Raw genomic sequence first — 19,228 nt, 5'->3', positions numbered from 1 at the left:
TAATTGGCTAGCATGAGGGAGAAAGGCAAGCTCAACATGTTGGATGATCCATGGCAATATACTTTATCTCAGATATAAGAAAACATAACCCATTACATTGTCTTCCTTGTCCAACATCAACTCTTTAGCATGTCATACTTTAATGAGTGCTCACAATCATAAAAGATGTCCAAGATAGTATATTTATATATGAAACCTCTCTTTCTTTATTACTTCCTATTAATTGCAACGATGACCAAAACTATGTTTGTCAACTCTCAACAACTTTTAATCATAATACTCTCTATGTGAAGTCATTACTCTCCATAAGATCAATATGATCCCTTTATTTATTTTTATTCTTTCTCTTTGTTTTATTCACTCAAGATCATAGCAAGATAATCAAGCCCTTGACTCAACACTAATCTTTATTATATATAGCTCACGGACTTGATTACAAAGAGGGATCATAAAGCAAAACTCAAAACTAAATCATACTAAGACTTTATTCTACTAGATCGAGATAATACCAAAAGGATCGAACTAAGAAAAACGGTAAAGATAGGAGTGTGATGGTGATACGATACCGGGGCATCTCCCCCCAAGCTTGGCAGTTGCCAAGGGGAGTGCCCATACCCATGTGATTATATCTCCTTTGTTGGTGAAGAAGATGGTGGAGTTGTTGATGATGTAGGCTTGTCGTCCGTCTTCCAAGGCATAGGCTCACCATCATAGAAGGATGATCGAGTCTCCGGGATCCTCAAATCTGCAGCCAAACTCATCCTTTTGAATCTATATTCATACTCACAGTTTTGGTTTTGCAGGTCATAGATTTGGGCTTGGAGGTGCTCGATCTTCTCGTCAAGCTTAAAGATGGTCTCCTCAATATTCTCGGTGAAACAACCCATCACGTGGTTGGAGTCGAGTCCACGCTCCACCATCTCCTGACACTTGAAAACTTGTTGCTCCATTGCTTCGAGCCTCGTCTCCACGCTTCCTGTCCTCCTTGGTCCCTCAACATCGCGGATGTGCAACAACCCATCACGCATCTCAGTGGTTTGAGGGTGTTGCAGCACTTCCGCGAGGTAGGGGTTGATGACCTTCTCGAAGAACTTGTCCTTGGAGGCGCTTGGAGACGTCATGGTGACCTAGCTCTGTCAGAAAAACAGCTCGAAACGAAAACAGAGGATATTTGCGTGATACAGAAGTCAAAACCTTCGGGAGATTATATAATGAATTTTTACCGACCAAAATACGTATCGTGCAAGAAAACGGAGTCCGGAGAGCATACGAGGTGCCCACGAGGCAGGGGGCGCGCCCAGGGGGGTAGGGCACGCCTCCCACCCTCGTGGGAGCCTCGTGTCCTTCCCGGACTGCTTCTTATTTTTCTATTTTTCTAAATATTCCAAAACGGAGAAAAATTGCCATTAGAACTGTTTTGGAGTCGGTTTGCTTACCGTACCACGTACCTATTCTTTTTCGGAGTTTGAAACGTTCTGGAAAGTGTCCCTTATGTATTCCTCCGGGGTTACGGTTTCAATAATATTAGTTTCAACATTTATAGGATTACCTGAGATATAATGTTTAATTCTTTGACCGTTCACCACCTTCGGATATGTGCCTTCGAAGTTGTTGATTTTTATGGCACCGGAACGATAGACCTCCTCGATAACGTAAGGACCTTCCCATTTAGAGAGAAGTTTTCCTGCAAAAAATCTTAAACGGGAGTTGTATAGCAACACATAATCACCTACATTAAACTCACGTTTTTGTATCCTTTTGTCATGCCATCTTTTAACTTTTTCTTTAAATAGCTTGGCATCTCATAGGCTTGGGTTCTCCATTCATCAAGTGAGCTAATGTCAAATAGCCTTTTCTCACCGGCAAGTTTGAAATCATAATTGAGCTCTTTAATAGCCCAATATGCCTTATGTTCTAGTTCGAGAGGTAAGTGACATGCTTTTCCATAAACCATTTTATAAGGAGACATACCCATAGGATTTTTATATGCAGTTCTATAGGCCCATAATGCATCATCAAGTTTCTTGGACCAATTCTTTCTAGACCTATTAACAGTCTTTTGCAAAATTAATTTGAGTTCTCTATTACTCAATTCTACCTCACCGCTAGACTGTAGCGACCCGACCTCAGACGGTCAAGTCTCTGTGCTTAAGTGTCATCCCTGGATCGGTATGCTGACACACACAGTACTCGAGGATTTATAACAGAGGTAAATCACATGTATAAAATAACGTAAATACTATTACCTCAATCCAGATAGCGGAAGTAACAACAAGGTTGTGGATTCCCATCAACACCAACGGCAAAGCTGAGTGTAGAAATCGTAACCCTAACGTAGCACTTACTCGTCGTAAGAAAATCCTGCAACATGAGACGTTGCAGCCACAAAGGGTCAGTACATTGAATGTACTGGCAAATTCACACCATAGGATTATGATGAATAAAGGCTATCACTACATGCATATATGGCTGGTGGAAAAGCTCTATGGTTATAATGTTTTTGCGAAAAGCCAATTTTTCCCTACTGCAAAGGAATATATTTTATTTAACTTCAAAGTTGGTTGAAAACATTGAGAATGGTAAACCCCATCTCAATCCCAATTAAAAGTAATTAATAACCCAATCAAATTTTATAATTAAGAATGATGAGATCCACATGATAATCCAAGAACCAGATACTCAAGATGTCCATAACCAGGGACACGGCTAATCATGATTAGTTTGTACACTCTGCAGAGGTTTGTGCACTTTTCCCACAAGACTCGATCTCCTCCGTTTGATTTCTCGCACTACATGATGTTTGAGAAACTGATGACCGAGACACAGTCTTTCAGAAGCGTTAGCACCTTACGATGGGTAGACAGTACCACCTACATCCCCTACATCTGCTAGTCTACCACTGTAAGAGTTCACACGACTTAATCAACTATGCTAGAGCCCATAATAGCGTGTGGCTGCACACGGAAGTTTCTAGCATGAATAATCTTATGATCCCTTTGAGCCTGGGTCGCAGTCCATAGGAGAATCACACGGTACCCCGGGATTTCCAAAAAAAATACAGGCAATCACTGGATACCCTAGGTGCCTCAGTCCACCCAGATGTGTATTAAAGTTGCCACCTTAAGTTGAACCATTAATTAACAATCTCACATTTGTCATGGATACACTCAAACACAATCCACGTCTACGAGCATGGCATGGCAATATAAGCATAATGTAATAGTAACTCCCAAGGTTTGAATGCAGGGCAATAGGTTCCTACCTCATCAACTACTTCCCAATACCCACATGTTATCAATCCTACTCATGCAATGTTTGAGGGTGAAACTAATGCATAAAAACTGGGTATGAAAGGGATATGATCAAAGTGTGAACTTGCCTGTACTATTGATGAAGATGATTCGCACTCAAAAATCTTGATAGTTCTACTCGTCACACTCCGGTAAATCTATCGTAAGCAATCAATAGTAACCACACATAAGCAATCACTCAAAAGGTCGGGAAGAACGAAAAAGACAAATTGGAAAACATCAAACCAAATAACTCTTGCAACATAAAACAATTTCTAACAGTACCAAAATTATGTGTATTTGGCCTTATCAGAAAGTTTAAATCAAGAGCTTCTATTTGCAAAAAGAATCAACTAAAACGGAGTTATAAAACTCAAGTTATGATCAAACGAAGTTCAAACTCAAATCTGTTTGAATTCAAATTTTAAACTTTCAAAAACATGTTTAAGTTGTTTTACTGGATAGAGGAGATCATAACGAAGAAGTGGGCGTTTGTTTTGTTGGATTTGGACAAACGAGCAAAAAGTTGTGATAGACTGAAGATCAGGGACTAAACTGTGAAGAAACTAATTACATACGGGTCCCTGGCCGAAATTATTAAACAGAAAAAGAAAAAACTATCTAACGAACGTTCGCTATAGAAACAAAACCGACGAAATCCGTTCGCTCCAGAGGCATAACAAGTGAACGCTCACTACATAACTAAACTTAAAAAAAAATCAGATCTAGGTTTTCTGTAGAAAACCGATCTAGGTTTTTTTTTAAACCGAAAGAAAAAAGCGGCGGCTTTTACTGGCTCGGGCGAAATAAACCGACAACGATGGCGGTTTTTCGGTGGCTCTCTGGCGAGGCGGCGACGTCGGCGGTTGCGGAGGATCTCGCTGGCGGCTTCGACGGCGAGCGAAGGCGGCGGCGAGGGGTGGCGCGGGGCGGCGCGGTGGCGAGGCGCGGCGATGGCTGCGGCTTCGGGGCGACGACAGGGAGCGGCAGCAGCGGCAAAGTCCGGCGAGGCGGCGCGAGAGGCGGGGCACTGCAGCGGTGGCGGCGCGATGCGGGGAAGAGAGGGGGCGGGGCGGGGCTCCTGGCGGCGCTATTTATATGCGCGGGAGGCGAGGCCTGCCGTGGGCGAGGGGCGACCGGCGGCGTGGCGGCGCCGGACTCCGGGAGGAGTCCCAGTCGCGCACGGGAGGAGGGAGGCGGCGGCGACTTGGGCCGGCTGGGCTGGCTCGGCTGGGCCGGCCCAGTACGGGAGAAGAGATTTTTTTTAAACATTTTTTAAGACAACAAAAATACGAAGAAACACAAATAAAATAAAATAAACTATAGGCATATAATATATCAAAATTTTCAGAAAAAGATTTTCTACAACATGAACATTTTTGTAGCACCAAATAAAATCTACAAAAATTCAAATAAAGTAAAGAGTGCTACTGATGCAATAAAACCTCATAAAATCATTTTAAAAATACCAAAATGAATTCAAATTTATTTATCTCCAATTTTCTATAGTAGGGAATCATTTTACCCTAATTTCTGTATATTTTATTTTTGGAGAAAAATAATTTGAATAAAAATCTAAATAACTCCAAATTGAAAATAATTTTCAAAAGGACTTTAAATTTGATCCTTTTAAACTCCCAACTCATATTTCATATGTTTTGAAGAAGTCATTTTATCTTCTCTCATGAAAATCATTGAGTTACTTGAAGTTTATGAATTGGAAATATTTTCGAATGAAATTCAAATATTTTCAAATACCCTTTTCATTTAATTAAATGGAAGAAGTCATGTCATCTTCTCTCGAGGGTTTTGCATTTGAAAAGAATTTGAATTCACGGAGATCAAAATGCAAAAGGGTGAAAGTTTGGGAAAGTCCTTTTATTCCCTCTCATTTAACTTTCAAAAAGTTTCGAATATCACTCACTTTCAGTCAATCAATCACACAACAATCAATCAAATCTATCTATTTAATATAACATTCCAAAATTTAGAATTTTGGGATGTTACATAGACTGTGGGTGATATGGAGATGCAATTCTATGATTAACGTCATACTTAGCAAGCATCTTACGAAAAGCAACATGAATAAAATGTGAACCACCATCAGTCATTAAATATCTAGGGACTCCAAACCTCGGAAAAATAACTTCTTTAAGCATCTTAATAGAGGTGTTATGATCAGCACTACTAGTTGGAATAGCTTCCACCCACTTAGTAACGTAATCAACAGCAACTAAAATATGTGTATACCCATTAGAGGCAGGAAACGGTCCCATATAATCAAAGCCCCAAACATCAAATGGTTCAATAACAAGTGAATAATTCATAGGCATTTCTTGACGTCTACTAATATTACCAATTCTTTGACATTCATCACAAGATAAGACAAACTTACGAGCATCTTTGAAGAGAGTAGGCCAATAAAAACCAGATTGCAATACCTTATGTGCAGTTCTATCTCCAGCGTGGTGTCCTCCATAAGCCTCGGAGTGACACTTGCGTAGGATATGTTCCTGTTCATGCTCAGGTACACAACGTCTAATAACACCATCTACTCCTTTACAAAGATGTGGGTCATCCCAGAAGTAATGTCTTAAATCATAGAAAAACTTTTTCTTTTGTTGGTATGTGAAACTAGGTGGTATAAATTTAGCAACAATGTAGTTAGCATAATCAGCATACCATGGAGCAGTACGAGAAGCATTTATGACATTCAGTTGTTCATCAGGAAAGTTATCATCAATAGGTAGTGGGTCATCAAGAACATTTTCTAACCTAGACAAGTTGTCTGCAACGGGGTTCTCAGCTCCCTTTCTATCAATAATATGCAAATCAAATTCTTGTAGCAAGAGAACCCATCTAATAAGTCTAGGTTTAGCATCTTTCTTTTCCATAAGATATTTAATAGCAGCATGATCAGTGTGAATAGTAAGTTTAGAATCAACAATATAAGGTCTGAACTTATCACAAGCAAATACAACTGCTAAAAATTCTTTCTTAGTGGTAGCATAATTTCTCTGGGCACTGTCTAGAGTTTTACTAGCATATTGAATAACATTTAATTTCTTATCAACTCTTTGTCCTAGAACAGCACCTACAGCATAATCACTAGCATCACACATAATTTCAAAGGGTAAATTCCAATCAGGTGGCTGAACGATAGGTGCAGAAATTAATGCTTTCTTAAGTATTTCAAATGCTTATACACGATCATCATCAAAGACAAAAGGTATATCTTTTTGTAATATATTAGTTAGAGGCCGAGAAATTTTTGAGAAATCCTTAATGAATCTCCTATAAAAACCGGCATGACCACGGAAACTTCTTATACCTTTGATGTCCTTAGGACACGGCATCTTTTCAATAGCATCAACTTTAGCTTTATCAACTTCAATACCTCTTTTAGAAATTTTATGCCCCAAGACAATACCTTCATTAACCATAAAGTGGCACTTCTCCCAATTCAAGACAAGATTAGTTTCTTCACATCTCTGCAAAACTCGATCAAGGTTGCTCAAGCAATCATCAAAAGAGGAACCATAAACGGAGAAATCGTCCATGAAAACCTCACATGTCTTTTCACAAAAGTCGGAGAATATAGCCATCATGCATCTTTGAAAGGTAGCGGGTGCATTACATAAACCAAAAGTCATACGTCTATAAGCAAAAGTACCGAAAGGGCAAGTAAAAGTGGTATTTGCTTGATCGTCAGCTGACACGGGTATTTGAGAGAAACCAGAGTAACCATCTAGAAAGCAAAAATGTGTGTGTTTGGATAATCTTTCTAGCATTTTATCAATAAAAGGTAAGGGGTAATGATCTTTTTTAGTAGCCTTATTTAATTTGCGGAAATCAATTACCATCCTATAACCTGTAATAATTCTTTGCGGAATCAATTCATCTTTATCATTAGGAACGACAGTAATACCCCCCTTCTTAGGGACACAATGGACAGGACTTACCCACTAACTATCAGCAACGGGATAAATTATACCTGCCTCAAGGAGCTTTAGTATTTCCTTTCTTACCACTTCTTTCATCTTAGGATTTAATCATCATTGGTGATCAATAACTGGTTTGGCATCTTTCTACAAATTTATTTTTTGTTGACAGAGAGTGGGACTAATGCCCTTTAGATCATCAAGAGTATATCCAATAGCAGCACGGTGCTTCTTCAGAGTTTTCAATAATTTCTCTTCTTCATGCTCTGAAAGGTTAGCACTAATAATAACAGGATATATCTTCTTTTCATCAAGATAAGCATATTTAAGAGTATCAGGTAATGGTTTAAGCTCAAACACGGGATCACCCTTGGGTGGAGGAGGATCCCCTAGGATTTCAACAGGCAAGTTGTGTTTCAGAATAGGTTCCTGTTTAAAGAATACTTCATCTATTTCCCTTCTTTCATTCATAAACATACCATTTTCATGGTCTAGAAAATATTGTTCTAAAGGATCATTAGGAGGCACAGCAATAGAAGCAAGACCAGTAATTTCATCTTTACTAGGCAATTCCTCATCACGGGGTTGTCTATGAAATTTAGAGAAATTAAACTCATGAGACATATCATCCAAACCAATAGTAAAGATATCCTTTTCGCAGTCTATCTTAGCATTAACAGTGTTCAAGAAGGGTCTACCAAATATAATGGGACAAAAGCTATCTTGTGGGGAACCAAGAACAAGAAAATTAGCAGGATATTTAACCTTCCCACACAAGACTTCAACATCTCTAACAATCCCAATTGGTGAAATAGTATCTCTATTGGCAAGCTTAATGGTGACATCAATTTCTTCTAACTCAGCGGGTGCAATATCATGCATAATTTCTTGATATAAAGAAATAGGTATTGCACTAGCACTAGCACCCATATCACATAAGCCATGATAACAATGGTCTCCTATTTTAACAGAAATAATAGGCATGCCCACAATAGGTCTATGTTTATCTTTAGCACTAGGTTTAGCAATTCTAGCAGTCTCATCGCAGAAGTAAATAACTTGCCCATCGATATTATCAACCAAGAGACATATCTCCTAACCCAACAGTAACAATATCCTTTTCGCAATCTATCCTGGCATTAACAGTATTCAAGAAGGGTCTGCCAAATATAATGGGACAAAAGTTATCTTGTGGGGAGGCAAGAACAAGAAAATCAGTAGGATATTTAATTTTCCCACACAAGACTTCTACATCTCTAACAATCCCAACTGGTGAAATAGTATCTCTATTGGCAAGCTTAATTGTAACATCAATTTCTTCTATCTCAGCAGGTGCAATATCATGCATAATTTCTTTATATAGAGTGTAAGGTATTGCACTAACACTAGCACCCATATCACATAAGCCATGATAACAGTGATCTCCTATTTTAACAGAAACAATAGGCATGCCAACAACAGGTCTATGTTTATCTTTAGCATCGGGTTTAGCAATTCTAGCAGCTTCATCACAGAAGTAAATAACATGCCCATCAATATTATCAACCAAGAGATCTTTAACCATAGCAATATTAGGTTCAACTTTAACTTGCTCAGGGGGTTTGTATGTCCTAATATTACTTTTGTTGACCACAGTTGAAGCTTTAGCATGATCCTTTATTCTAACAGGAAAAGGTGGTTTCTCAACATAAGCAGTAGGAACAACAGGATCATTATAAGTGATAGTCTTTTCTTCAACTTTAATAGGTGCAACTATTTTTACTTCAACGAGAGGATTATATTTAAACCACTTCTCCTTAGGGAGATCAAGATGAGTAGGAAAGGATTCACAAAAAGAAGCTACTATCTCAGAGTCAAGTCTATATTTAGTGCAAATTTACGGAAAACATCGGTATCCATAAAAGATTTAACACAATCAAACTTAGGTGTTATACCTGACTCTTTACCTTCGTCGAGATCCCAATCTTCAGAGTTGCGTTTAATTCTTTCCAATAAATCCCTTTTGAATTCAATAGTCTTCATAATAAAGGAACCAGTACAAGAAGTATCGAGCATGGAGCGATTGTTGTCAGAAAGCCGAGCATAAATTTTTTGAATAATCATTTCTCTTGAGAGCTCATGGTTGGGGCATGAATATAACATTGACTTAAGCCTCCCCCAAGCTTGAGCGATGCTTTCTCCTTCGCGAGGCCAAAAATTATATATATAATTACGATCACGATGAACAAGATGCATAGGATAAAACTTCTGATGAAATTCCAATTTCAATCGCTTATAGTCCCATGATCCCATATCATCACATAGCCTATACCATGTCAATGCATCTCCCTTCAAAGATAAAGGGAAGACCTTCTTCTTGATAACATCATTGGGAATACTTGCAAGCTTAAATAATCCACAAACTTCATCCACATAGATTAAGTGTAAATTGGGATGCAATGTTCCATCTCCTGCAAAAGGATTAGCTAGCAGTTTCTCTATCATACTCGAAGGAATTTCAAAGTAGACATTTTCATTTTCAGTAGGTTCGGTAGGTTGAGGAGCAACTATTTGCTCTACTGGTCAGGGTGAAGATACCCCGAACAAGCCCCTCAAAGGATTACTTTCCATAGTAACAAGTGACGGTAAATTTCAGCACGCTATATAAATTTTTCCTTACCAAATTCCACCTACCAAAGGCGCTTCACTCCCCGGCAACGGCGCCAGAAAAGAGTCTTGATGACCCACAAGTATAGGGGATCTATTGTAGTCCTTTCGATAGGTAAGAGTGTCGAACCCAACGAGGAGCAGAAGGAAATGATAAGCGGTTTTCAGCAAGGTATTCTCTGCAAGCACTGAAATTATAGGTAACAAATAGTTTTGTGATAAGATAAATTGTAACGAGTAACAAGTAACAAATGTAAATAAAGTGCAGCAAGGTGGCCCAATCCTTTTTTTAGCAAAGGACAAGCCTGGACAAACTCTTATATAGAGAAAAGCACTCCCGAGGACACATGGGAATTATCGTCAAGCTAGTTTTCATCACGTTCATATGATTCGCGTTCGGTACTTTGATAATTTGATATGTGGGTGGACCGGTGCTTGGGTGCTGTCCTTACTTGGACAAGCATCCCACTTATGATTAACTCCTATTGCAAGCATCCACAACTACAAAAGAAGTATTAAGGTAAACCTAACCATAGCATGAAACATATGGATCCAAATCATCCCCTTACGAAGCAACGCATAAAGTAGGGTTTAAGCTTCTGTCGCTCTAGCAACCCATCATCTACTTATTACTTCCCAATGCCTTCCTCTAGGCCCAAACAATGGTGAAGTGTCATGTAGTCGACGTTCACATAACACCACTAGAGGAGAGACAACATACATCCCATCAAAATATCGAACGAATACCAAATTCACATGACTACTAATAGCAAGACTTCTCCCATGTCCTCAGGAACAAACTTAACTACTCACAAAGCATATTCATGTTCATAATCAGAGGAGTATTAATATGCATAATGGATCTGAACAAATGATCTTGCACCAAATAAACCAACTAGCATCAACTACAAGGAGTAATCAACACAACTAGCAACCTACAGGTACCAATCTCAGACTCAGAGACAAAGATTGGATACAAGAGATGAACTAGGGTTTGAGAGGAGATGGTGCTGGTGAAGATGTTGATGGAGATTGACCCCCTCCCAATGAGAGGAGCGTTGGTGATGACGATGGCAATGATTTCCCCCTCCCAGAGGGAAGTGTCCCCGGCAGAACAGCTCCGCCCAAGGTTCCGCCTCGTGGCGGCGGAGTCTCATCCCGAAAGCTTGCTTCTAATTTTTCCTCGGACGAAAGACTTCATATAGCATAAGATGGGCACCAGAGGGCCACCAGGGGTCCCACGAGGCAGGGGGCGCGCCCAGGGGGGTAGGGCGCGCCCCCCACCCTCATGGCCAGGGTGTGGGCCCCCTCTGGTATTTTCTTCGCTCAGTATTTTTTATTTTTTATGAAAAAAACTTTTGTGGAGTTTCAGGAATTTTGGAGCTGTGCAGAATAGATCTCCAATATTAGCTCCTTTTCCAGCCCAGAATTCCAGCTGCCGGCATTCTCCCTCTTCATGTAAACCTTGTAAAATAAGAGAGAATAGGCATAAGTATTGTGACATAAAGTGTAATAACAGCCCATAATGCAATAAATATCAATATAAAAGCATGATGCAAAATGGACATTTTTTCTTGTGTCAACATAGAACAACAGGAGTCTTGTGTTAATTTTTGTGATTTTTCGGGGTTCGTTTGTACATTTTTATGCATTAACTGAGTTTTCAATGCATTTATGTGCATAATTCAAATTTGAACTACATGCACATGCTCCAGTGCATATAAACTGGTCCAAAAATCAAATATGTGTCCTTGGGTGCATGCTTAGGTCCCATGCAAGAAATGGGAATGAATTTCAAACACCAGGGCACCGTTGATTGCCGGCAAAACATTGAGATGCCTGGTTTTTAAATTCTAGTAAATCCAAAACTCGTCTAAAATTCACGAAACTTGGCACGCTATAATGGAGCGGCATCAACATGTCGTGGTACAAATTTTTTCCCATTTGGGGCAGGTTTGGGTATATGCTTCTCACAAATCGGAGCTTCTCACAACAAGCATGATGCTTTTCGGTAGGGAACGTCCCACCTTTGGGGACGAAACGATATCCATTGCCTCTTATTGCTTTCAAAATTTTTTCTCGTGTCAACATAGAACAACAGGAGCGTTGTGTGAATTTTTATGATTTTTTGGGGTTCGTTTGGATATTTTTATGCATTAACTGAGTTTTCAATGCATTTATGTGCATAATTCAAATTTGAACTACACACACATGCTCCAGTGCATATAAATTGGTCGAAAAATCAAATATGTGTTCTTGGGTGCATGCTTAGGTCCCATGCAAGAAATGGGAATGAATTTCAAACACTAGGGCACCGTTGATTGCCGGCAAAACATCGAGATGCCTGGTTTTTAAATTCTAGTAAATCCAAAACTCATCTAAAATTCATGAAACTTGGCATGCTATCATGCAGCGGCATCAACATGCCGTGGTACAAATTTTGTCCCATTAGGGGCGGGTTTGGGTATATGCTTCTCACAAATTGGAGCTTCTCACAACAAGCATGATAGTTTTCAGCAGGGAACGTCCCACCTTTGGGGACGAAACGATATCCATTGCCTCTTATTGCTTTCAATTTTTTTTCTCATGTCAACATAGAATGACAGGAGCATTGTGTGAATCAAAGTCTAGCTTTAGTATGACCCCCTCTTGTTTAGTCCTCCTAAGCTCATGAAACACCTCATGGATAGTGACCACCCCATTTAAAATATTTCCGTTTTTCATAAATGTCGTCTGACTCTTACTCACCACCTTATCTGCAACTCTCTCAAGCCTATTTGTCAGTACTTTAGTCACAATTATCTAACAAACATAATATAAACATATTGATTTTTATGATTTTTTGGGGTTCGTTTGGACATTTTTATGCATTTACTGAGTTTTCAATGCATTTATGTGCATAATTCAAATTTTAACTACATGCACATGCTCCAGTGCATATAAATTGGTTGCAAAAGAAAATATGTGTCCTTGGGTGCATGGTTAGGTCCCATGCAAGAAATAGGAATGAATTTCAAACACCAGGGCACCGTTGATTGTTGGCAAAACATTGAGATGCCTGGTTTTTAAATTCTAGTAAATCCAAAACTCGTCTAAAATTCATGAAACTTGGCATGCTATCATGGAGCAGCATCAACATGCCGTGGTACAAATTTTGTCCCATTTGGGGCTGGTTTGGGTATATGCTTCTCACAAACCGGAGCTTCTCACAACAAGCATGATGGTTTTCGGTAGGGAACGTCCCAGCTTTGGGGACGAAATGATATCCATTGCCTCTTATTGCTTTCATATTTTTTTGTTATGTCAACATAGAACAACAGGAGTGTTGTGTGAATTTTTGTGATTTTTCGGGGTTCGTTCAGACATTTTTATGCATTAACTGAGTTTTCAATGCATTTATGTGCATAATTCAAATTTTAACTACATGCACATGCTCGAGTGCATATAAATTGGTCGAAAAATCAAATCTGTGTCCTTGGGTGCATGCTTAGGTCCCATGCAAGAAATGGGAATGAATTTCAAACACCAGGGCACCGTTGATTGCCGGCAAAACATTGAGATGCCTGGTTTTTAAATTCTAGTAAATCCAAAACTCGTCAAAAATTCATGAAACATGGCATGCTATCATGGAGCGGCATCAACATGCCGTGGTACAAATTTTGTCCCATTTGGGGCAGGTTTGGGTATATGCTTCTCACAAACCGGAGCTTCTCACAACAAGCATGATGGTTTTCGGTTGGGAACGTCCCACCTTTGGGGACGAAACGATATCCATTGCCTCTTATTGCTTTCATTTTTTTTCTCGTGTCAACATAGAACAACAGGAGGGTTGTGTGAATTTTTGTGATTTTTCGGGGTTTGTTTGGACATTTTTATGCAGTAACTGAGTTTTCAATGCATTTATGTGCATAATTCAAATTTGAACTACATGCACATGCTCCAGTGCATATAAATTGGTCGAAAAATCAAATCTGTGTCCTGGGGTGCATGGTTAGGTCCCATGCAAGAAATGGGAATGAATTTCAAACACCAAGGCACCGTTCATTGCTGGCAAAACATTGAGATGCGTGGTTTTTAAATTGTAGTAAATCCAAAACTCGTCTAAAATTCATGAAACTTGGCATTCTATCATGGAGCGGCATCAACATGTCGTGGTACAAATTTTGTCCCATTTGGGGCAGGTTTGGGTATATGTTTCTCACAAATCAGAGCTTCTCACAACAAGCATGATAGTTTTCGGTAGGGAACGTCCCACCTTTGGGGACGAAACGATATCCATTGCCTCTTATTGCTTTCAATTTTTTTTTCTCGTGTCAACATAGAACAACAGGAGTGTTGTGTGAATTTTTGTGATTTTTTGGGGTTCGTTTGGACATTTTTTTATGCATTAACTGAGTTTTCAATGCATTTGTGTGCATAATTCGAATTTCAACTACATCCACATGCTCAGTGCATATAAATTGGTCAAAAATCAAATCTATGTCCTTGGGTGCATGCTTAGGTCCCATGCAAGAAATGGGAATGAATTTCAAACACCAGGGCACCGTTGATTGCCAGCAAAACATTGAGATGCCTGGTTTTTAAATTCTAGTAAATCCAAAACTCGTCTAAAATTCATGAAACTTGGCATGCTATCATGGAGCGGCATCAACATGTCGTGGTACAAATTTTGTCCCATTTGGGGCTGGTTTGGGTATATGCTTCTCACAAACCAGAGCTTCTCACAACAAGCATGATGGTTTTCGGTAGGGAACGTCGCACCTTTGGGGACGAAACGATATCCATTGCCTCTTATTGCTTTCAATTTTTTTTCTCGTGTCAACATAGAACAACAGGAGTGTTGTGTGAATTTTTCTGATTTTTCAAGGTTTGTTTGGACATTTTTATGCATTAACTGAGTTTTCAATGCATTTATGTGCATAATTCAAATTTGAACTACATGCACATGCTCCAGTGCATACAAATTGGTCGAAAAATCAAATATGTGTCCTTGGGTGCATGCTTAGGTCCCATGCAAGAAATGGGAATGAATTTCAAACACCAGGGCACCGTTGATTGCCGACAAAACATAGAGATGTCTGGTTTTTAAATTCTAGTAAATCCAAAACTCGTCTAAAATTCATGAAACTTGGCATGCTATCATGGAGCGGCATCAACATGCCGTGGTACAAATTTTGTCCAAGTTGGGGCAGGTTTGGGTATATGTTTCTCACAAACCGAAGCTTCTCACAACAAGCATGATGGTTTTCGGTAGGGAACGTCCCACCTTTGGGGACGAAACAATATCCATTGCCTCTTATTGCTTTCAAATTTTTTTCTCGAGTCAACATAGAACAACAGGAGGGTTGTGTGAATTTTTGTGATTTTTCGGGGTTTGTTTCAACATTTTTATGCATTAACTGGGTTTTCAATGCATTTATGTGCATAATTTAAATTTGAACTACATGCACAGGCTCCAGTGCATATAAATTGGTCGAAAAATCAAATCTGTGTCCTGGGGTGCATTCTTAGGTCCCATGCAAGAAATGGGAATGAATTTCAAACACCAAGGCACCGTTGATTGCCGGCAAAACATTGAGATGCGTAGTTTTTAAATTCTAGTAAATCCAAAACTCGTCTAAAATTCATGAAACTTGGCATGCTATCATGGAGCGGCATCAACATGTCGTGGTACAAATTTTGTCCCATTTGGGGCAGGTTTGGGTATATGCTTCGCACAAACCAGAGCTTCTCACAACAAGCATGATGATTTTCGGTAGGGAACGTCGCACCTTTGGGGACGAAACGATATCCATTGCCTCTTATTGCTTTCAAATTTTTTTCTCGTGTCAACATAGAACAACTGGAGTGTTGTGTGAATTTTTGTGATTTTCCAAGGTTCGTTTGGACATTTTTATGCATTAACTGAGTTTTCAATGCATTTATGTGCATAATTCAAATTTGAACTATATGCACATGCTCCAGTGCATATAAATTGGTTGAAAAATCAAATCTGTGTCCTTGGGTCCATGCTTAGGTCCCATGCAAGAAATGAGAATGAATTTCAAACACCAGGGCACCGTTGATTGCCGGTTAAACATTGAGATGCCTGGTTTTTAAATTCTAGTAAATCCAAAATTCTGTTAACCATTCATGTGATGCCACATGTCTTGGTTTTCATGGCTGTAGGAGGTGTCGTGCGGACAACTGCTTGTCCTTGACTGAACTGGAGGCGTGTGAGCACCGTCCGGTGCGTAGGTTGACCGAGAGGCGTGCAAGCTATCCTCGAGTGCGCAGGCTCACCGGGAAGCGTGTGAGCTGTACGCTGTGCAGGCTCACTGGGAAGCGAGCTCTTTGACTTCCATTGTCGCCCGTCTTGCTCGCATCCTCTCCATCAATGGTGAGCCGCAGTTTATTTTGCTTTTTAAATATAAAACACTCATCGCAAACGTTTTAGTTAGAACACCCGTATGCAAACCGACAGCTTCCCAAGGAAGCCAAGAGAAAATGTGCCGAGCAGGATTTCTATAGCTGTTGATCGCAAACATTTTAGATAGAACACCCGTATGCAAAGTGAGAGCAGCGCAGGATTTGTGCATCCCTTCAATGCAAACGATTGTTTTGGATGACCTGTGTGCAACCACGTACAAAATTTTTGGTAAGATTTGTCAATCCTTGTAACACTGCGATTTGTCAAAATATGAAGATAAAAATCACTAGCAATATCTAATTTTTGCAACTAAAATTCAGTAATTAAGCATAGATTTCATTCATAGATTAAGCAGTCGTTCTTAATTTATACAAACAGTTCAACTCGACAGCTGAACCGACCAAACTTTTCCCCAATTGTTGCCAACCACGTACTGAAATAGCTAGTTCAACTATATATACTAGCTAATTTTAAGTACGTTGTATAGTTCCACCACATCTATAGTCACATGAACTGAACAAAATAGCCCCTAAATACTACTACTACTGCGGAGGGGCCTTGTACTACTTCCGGCTGCCGAGCGCGCTCAATAATAGGCGGAGGAGGAGGAGCCTACCGACGATCTGGGCAACCGCAATGTGGTGTCTGCCGCTAATGCAGCTTCAGCGACGCTCACCTCAAACGCCCTCTGCCGCTCTAGATGACCCCTCTCGAAGCGGTGGTTCTCCTCGTAGATCTCCTGATTCCTCGCCTCTGAGGCGGCATGTGCCGTGGCCACGGCGGCAGTAAGGCTCTTTGCATGATTTAACTAATAAAATACGATTCATTGGCGCCACCATTTGGCAAAAAGAACGCCCCCGCGCGCTGCGCAAGCTTGCGATGTAAGCCGTCTGCGGCAGCGGGGTGACAAGACGTGCGAGAGGAGGACGAAAGGCCACGTACACATACGATTAATAAAAAAAGTTTGTGATTTAATTACCTACTGTACCACCATCCTGGTTTATAAGTATGATTTAACTAATAAAATACGAATGCATGTCGCCAAAGATTATATAGTTGGATTTGTATTTGAACATAGTTTCCAATTATATAATTTTTAAAACATGCATTAACATTTTGTTGGTTAAATTTGAGGGAAAAGTATGGCACGGAATATAAAGGAGACTATAGACTAGACGGAGGTGGTACCACACGGCCGCTCTCTACGCAGCGACGCAACTGTCGGCCGACTTGTAGGCGACCATTTCCGGTGTGTTCAACTGCTGTATGCGTGTGGTTGCTTGCGGTTCAAGCGGCCGCGGCGCGCTCTGCTCACGTCCCGTCGCGCGCGCTCTGCTCTCACGTCCCTCCGGGTGCTCTGCCCTCGTCCCTCCACGCGCGCTGTCAGTGTTTGGGGCCAGCGCACGATCACGCACGTTCGTGTGCAAGCGGTTGCACCGGGCATGGCGCAACGATGCAATTACCCGCTGCAAAAACTGCCATGCGGACGCGCCGAGAAGCCACGCCGCCCGGCCCCCTTTTATTCCTGCGGCCATTTACCTTCATCTCTCGTCTCACACGACACAATAAGCACACCCACGAGGACACATACAGAGAGGACATCCAGCATTTCCAATGGCGCTCCCCGTGGCTCCAATGGCGCTCCCAGCGGCCGACGACAACAACGGCGGGTAGTTCACCACACATCACGTAGTGGACACCCACGTGAGGGGGAAGGCCCTCTCGGTGGTGTACACGAATGATCCGATCTCGGTGGAGAGCTCCATCCAAACTATGGAGCAGTTCCTTGCCGAGGACAAGTACCGAGTGGTCGGCTTCGACCTTGAGTACACCATCGGTCGTGCTGGGCACGATCAGAAGGTTGTCGTCGCCCAGTTGTGCGTGCGACATGACGTCCTCGTCTACCACTTCCACCTTGCCACAAGGCCTTGCGAGCGTTTCTCTAGGTTTATCAACAGCTCCGACTACAGTTTCGCTACGGTAGACACCACCAACGATCTAAAAGCGCTCAAGGTTTCGGACTTGAAATGCCCGAATCTTGTCAACATCCAGCACCACTACAAGGTCTGGGGCAGCGACAAAACAAACTGAACTCCCTGGTTGACCTCGCCTCGGCCATCATCGACCCCTACTACGCGAGGATGAAAGAAGAGAGCAATAAGGACAAGAACGTCTGGCACAGTGTGTGGCATAAGAGACTGGATGAATAACATGTCAAGTACGCGGCCATGGACGCGTACACAAGCTACGAGATGTACAGGTGGATCGTTGACAAGAGGAACTGTCTTCTTCCTGACAAAGACAAGGGATCGAGCCACATAGCAGTGGCAGGAGCGTCACAAGAAGTAGATGACTAGACCATCGTTTCTCCTACTTTAGAATGCATGCAATTGTTTATTGAGGTGTGTGCGAATGATCTGTATAGTCACTTATGTAATTGGATGTTTATTGTAGTTATATATACACATGTTATTCTATTGTAGACAGAGCAATTCACACGGCTTATTAGCAGCAATCGTCTGTGTTATTATTGGTCTTCGCACATATTTCAGATTATGGGCATGTGTGCCGCGTATCACACACATCTTGTTCAGTTGAACCGTTTCCATTGTGTTGCCTAATCACACACAGTTCATCCTAGTGAACCGTATGCTGTATATCGCACACGCCTTCATCTGGCTGCCCGTTTCTTTTGTGCCTCCTCATCCCAAAAAGTTAATTGAACTGAACCGTATGCCCTATCGCACACGCAACTAAATTCTGAACCGTGTTTGATGCATCTGTCATCGCAAACGTTTTGCACCTTTTTTGACGGTTTTTTACACCACCGTTTGCGATTATGGCATCGCACACAGTTTCTTCGAAGGGTCTCTGATCGTAGTGTCGCGTTTGGACCATCCTGCAGTAGTGCTTGCTTATCTGATTCAAGCAACCTTGAGGAT

The sequence above is a fragment of the Triticum aestivum genome, chromosome 5D, assembly GCF_018294505.1.
Source record: "Triticum aestivum cultivar Chinese Spring chromosome 5D, IWGSC CS RefSeq v2.1, whole genome shotgun sequence".
In the NCBI taxonomy this organism is placed as follows: Eukaryota; Viridiplantae; Streptophyta; class Magnoliopsida; order Poales; family Poaceae; genus Triticum; species Triticum aestivum.
This window is presented reverse-complemented; position numbering follows the sequence as displayed.